At 37.7% G+C, this 5,346-nt stretch overlaps 1 long non-coding RNA gene across 1 annotated transcript; it reads left to right on the top strand.

The window, feature by feature from the left end:
• The first annotated feature begins 3,688 nt into the window (after positions 1-3,688).
• On the top strand, positions 3,689-4,930 carry LOC125787507 (uncharacterized). The gene is made up of 3 exons (XR_007429402.1): positions 3,689-3,863; positions 4,380-4,438; positions 4,757-4,930. It is a non-coding gene; the product is annotated as an uncharacterized LOC125787507 (long non-coding RNA).
• The last annotated feature ends 416 nt before the right edge of the window (positions 4,931-5,346 follow it).

Genomic DNA, 5,346 nt, shown 5'->3' with positions numbered 1-5,346 from the left:
GGTATTGTGTTAAAACAAAAGAGCCGGGGGGGTTCGTTGTGTCGGGAGAGCGGGTTCTGTATCGGTTTTAAGGCTCAGAGAAAAGCAAATAGCGCTAAATAGCTTCTGCTGTGGATGGTGTGATTTACGTTTTACGTGTCGTTCAGAGAAGAATGGAAGGATGGAGTAAAAACTGCAGGAAATGGAAACAGAGCTTTTTATCATGCAGGAGAGAATTAAAACTCGTATAGCGAGAATTTACACCACTGGAAACATAGATGTAGTGCTCATATATCATCATATATGTGTGTCTTTGCTATCATAACGACGGGAAAAGTACACCTTCCTAGCAAAGGGAAACTGAGCTGCTGGTTGACGCTGTGTGTTTATTTAGTATTCTGTTTATTGTTGATGTAAAATGTTTTTTTTTCCCTTAACATTTAAAATGAGCTTCTTTAAAGTAATAAAAAAAGATTAGAATAGATTTTCCTAACCTTTAAAAACGCTTTTATTGTGGTCATTTCAGCCACTACAGCTTCCTCTCAGGTTCAACTGTGGTGAGGATGATGTTTGGTTTCACCACTATCAGAGGCCCCCTGCTTAGCCCAATCAGCTCTCCCTCCTGCCCCACCCCTAAACCCATACATCACCCAGTGCCCCTCCCAAACTATCTCGCCCTTTTTTTTAAATTAGAGTTTTTCAAATTTGAGCTAAAAGAGAAGTCAGCTAGAACCATGGGGGTTTAGTTACTGTGGTTATATTATACCACAGTTAGTTTTGACCCTGCAATGTGATTGGCTAAGAGGTGTTCTATGAATGCCATTATTGGCCGGTAATGCACTGTAACTACAGGTAACCTAGCAACGATGCAGCGCTTACAAGCCAAACAGCACAGCTACAAACAAATAGAGCAGCAATGAAACTATTTTAACGGGCGGATCCTATGTTCTCCTCCTCTTTAACTCTTTAAAATACTCTTTAACTCTTTCAATAAACAGTGATAATGGAACTGTGGTATAATTTAGAACTAATACACTTGAGGTTTGTGCTATAACGTGTAATATTGGCACTGCTGTGCTGATCTACTCTATAGTTGGCCTATATATAGCACAGCAGTGCCAATATTACACGTTATAGCACAAACCTCAAGTGTATATTAGCTTTAATATGCTTTTTTACAATATTTTTTTACAGCTGTGCTGGAAAAGCGATTTTGCGGCGTTTCTTTTTCTCAGCCGTGCTCGTGGAACAGCGAGCACCAGAGCGGTAGTTGGGAAGTGAGCTCGCTAATTTGTAAAAAATTGATTTTCATTCTTTAAGCAGAGGGAGATTTGGCTGGCTCATTTGAAAGGAGAACGCTCCAGGCTCTTGTTCAGTGTTCACAGCGCTGAAGTGATCGGTATTGTTTATCAAAGGAAGGATTCGAGTGTTTGTGAAAAAGGGAGCGTGCAGAAAAGCACATGTCAAGAGCCCCCTTTTGCTAAATTGCTTCTTGAATTAAAACAAACCATTAAAACTCCTCCAGCACTTCTAGTCAGAGTGATGTAAGCTGTGGAAAGTTAGTTTGGTGTAATTGACTGGGTGTTAGAGCAGAGGCGTCTATTTGTCAGTGTTAAAGCTGATGCTGCTGCGATGCTGCTGTTCACGCTCTCTCTCGCCGCCGTCCCCAGTGAGATGCCATTTACCATCAGCCTCACACTCAGCTTTTTAATACGCTCTGATTTCTGTTATTTCTGTTCTGGTACACGCTGCATCATGTGCATCATGTGTAATAAGACATCATGCATGTGTTAAAGAAGAACTCTGGTGTAAAATGGACTTTTATTGTAGTAAAACATAATAAAAAAATTCTTATCTTTGATGAATAGCACACCTCCGTTCTCCCACAGCGTTCAGAGATCAGCTCAAAGTAGCTCCACACCTCCTTACTAGAATCCGGAGAGCCCTGATATTTAAAACCAGGAATTAATAACTTAAAAAGTGCAGAAGAAGCCTATTAAAAACACTGTTTACATCCTATAACACTACTAGCTTCAGCTCCGAGCGCCGCCATCACTGTACTGATAATAACATAGACATAGATATACATAGACTCCGAATAGCTTGCTTCCTGGCACTGGCTGCTACACTATGCAGAGTCTATGTTACATTCATTTTCAACTCACAAATATGTAATATTGGAGTGTTGGAGTTTTGGAGTAAGCATAATATTTTTTCTTATTTGTTTAACTGGGGTTTCTTTATCTACTTTTAGGACGTTTGTGGAAATCTGATGATGTTTTAGGTCAGTTTTCTGCAAAAAATATAGACACTTCTAAAAGGATTCACAAACTTTAAAGCACTACTTTATATCAGAATTAGCCATACAAGCTAGTTCCACATAAAATTAAAACATTCTAATTGGACAAAATCGATTTGCAAACAGTAGAATTTGAGTTGAAATATGAACTGTGAAATATAGCCCTTGAAAAAAATAAGAGAGCACTTAAAAATGCTGAGTTTCTTTGATTTTATCAAATTAAAAACCTCTGGAATATAATCAAGAGGAAGATGGATGATCACAAACCATCAAACCACCAAACTGAACTGCTTGAATTTTTACACCAGGAGTAAAGCAGCATAAAGTTATCCAAAAGCAGTGTGTAAGACTGGTGGAGGAGGAGAACATGATGCAGAGATGCATGAAATGAAAACTGTGATTAAAAACCAACCAGGGTTATTCCACCATATATTGATTTCTGAACTTTTAATACCAAAAAAAGAACTATTTTACCCATTTCTCATTTTCTGCATATAAAAGCTATAAATGTTATATGTTATATGTTTATAGAATAAAACAACAATGTTCATTTTACTCAAATATAAACCTATAAATAGCAAAATTTGAGCAGAAACTGAGATGATCTCTTAGCCATGCTGTGCTTTGAACTAGATAATAATTCTGTATGTTGAAATAATCCTGCATATATTTATTGTATCACAGCAGTATCTCTTCTAAAGACACTAAAGCGAAGACGTCCTCTGTGTTCAGGATATGAAGCCACGCTTGTATTGTTTAAATCATTACTTAAGGCCCCCCCCTCGTTTACAGGCTCATAAAAAAACGACTGAACTGAATATATATTTGCAACCGAGCTCATTTATATGCGCCCTTGAACAAATAAACAAATCAAAAACAGCAGCAACGCTGGAATAAAAGCATCAATCATGCTGTGTGGCTGCGAGGGCTGGGCAGGAACGCTGGGAGAGCGCTTTTATTTATTAATTTATCTGCGTGTTTGTTTATTCGTTGCCCTCAAGTCGTTTTATTTGTGGCCTTGTGTTACGCATGCGCTCGTTTCAGCACCGCGCTGCGTCTCCGTTGCGTCTCTGGAGACACTTAGCTGATGAACGTTTCCACTGCAATTTGTGGGTCAGGCTTTAGAAAATCCATTATGACTTTCAGTTGTTAGGTTTCTGGTTAATGTCCCGCCCTCTTTTCGGGTGGTTTCTGTCTTTGTTGTCCTCTCTGGGTGTTGTTTTTGACCCTTCGAGGGTAATTCAATTATTTGTGCCATTTAATATGCACTTCTCTTCATCAAAAAAAAAAACATCAACGAAACATGGCAGGCTTGTTTTATTGTCAGTCTGATTTAATGGCTGTAGAAAAGCATGCATACATATATATATATATATATTTGGTAACACTTTACTTGGATGGTCCATTTGATGGCCTCTTTGATGCTCAACTAACATTCAACTACATGTCTATTAAATGCAAATGAACTAAAAGGTGAAAGTAAATGATTCTCTATTGAATATAACCCTACATTCAACTCTAATCCGAACGCTTATCTTAATATTTTAGGATTGGGTGTAGGGTTAGATTTTAAGCTTAGGTTAAGGTTAGGGTTAGGGTTAGGTGTAGGGTTTGATTTTATGGTTGATTAAGGGTTAAGGTTAAGGTTAGGTGTAGGGTTTGATTTTATGGTTGATTAAGGGTTAAGGTTAGGGTTAGGTGTAGGGTTAGATTTTATGTTTGATTAAGGGTTAAGGTTAGGGTTAGGTGTAGGGTTAGATTTTATGGTTGATTAAGGGTTAAGGTTAGGGTTAGGTGTAGGGTTAGATTTTAAGCTTAGGTTAAGGTTAGGGTTAGGTGTAGGGTTAGATTTTATGGTTGATTAAGGGTTAAGGTTAGGGTTAGGTGTAGGGTTAGATTTTAAGCTTAGGTTAAGGTTAGGGTTAGGTGTAGGGTTAGATTTTATGGTTGATTAAGGGTTAAGGTTAGGGTTAGGTGTAGGGTTAGATTTTAGGGTTGATTAAGGGTTAAGGTTAGGTGTAGGGTTAGATTTTAGGGTTGATTAAGGGTTAAGGTTTGGGTTAGGTGTAGGGTTAGATTTTAGGGTTGATTAAGGGTTAAGGTTAGGGTTAGGTGTAGGGTTAGATTTTAGGGTTGATTTAGGGTTAAGGTTAGGGTTAGGTGTAGGGTTTGATTTTATGGTTGATTTAGGGTTAAGGTTAGGGTTAGGTGTAGGGTTTGATTTTAGGGTTGATTAAGGGTTAAGATTAGGTGTAGGGTTTGATTTTATGGTTGATTTAGGGTTAAGGTTAGGGTTAGGTGTAGGGTTTGATTTTAGGGTTGATTAAGGGTTAGGGTTAGGTGTAGGGTTTGATTTTAGGGTTGATTAAGGGTTAAGGTTAGGGTTAGGGTTAGATTTTATGGTTGATTAAGGGTTAAGGTTAGGGTTAGGTGTAGGGTTTGATTTTATGGTTGATTAAGGGTTAAGGTTAGGGTTAGGTGTAGGGTTAGATTTTAGGGTTGATTAAGGGTTAAGGTTAGGGTTAGGTGTAGGGTTTGATTTTAGGGTTGATTAAGGGTTAAGATTAGGTGTAGGGTTTGATTTTATGGTTGATTAAGGGTTAAGGTTAGGGTTAGGTGTAGGGTTTGATTTTAGGGTTGATTAAGGGTTAAGATTAGGTGTAGGGTTTGATTTTATGGTTGATTTAGGGTTAAGGTTAGGGTTAGGTGTAGGGTTTGATTTTAGGGTTGATTAGGGGTTAAGGTTAGGGTTAGGTTCTATTTTGAATCATTTACATTCAACATAGGGTTAAATTAAATTTAATGAACATTCAATTCAGTGTTAGTTGAATGTAAGTTGCGCATCAACAAGGCCATAAATGGACCATCCAAGTAAAGTGTTACCATATATTTATTATTTATGCTTTTTTTACTTCGTAATGTCTTTGTGTTAAATCTTGCACTTCAAATGAGCCGTATTGCTCAAAGAGGCTCAATTGTTGTTTCTACTTTTCTTCTAAGTTTTGCAGTCAGAAAAACTTTAAAAGTATCCTCAAGTGCAGTCACTGCAAAGACGGTCAAAACGTTAT

Source organism: Astyanax mexicanus, chromosome 24 (genome assembly GCF_023375975.1).
Source record: "Astyanax mexicanus isolate ESR-SI-001 chromosome 24, AstMex3_surface, whole genome shotgun sequence".
Classification (NCBI taxonomy): domain Eukaryota; kingdom Metazoa; phylum Chordata; class Actinopteri; order Characiformes; family Acestrorhamphidae; genus Astyanax; species Astyanax mexicanus.
Note: the sequence above shows the minus strand (reverse complement) of the source record. Positions and strands in the feature narration are given on the sequence as shown.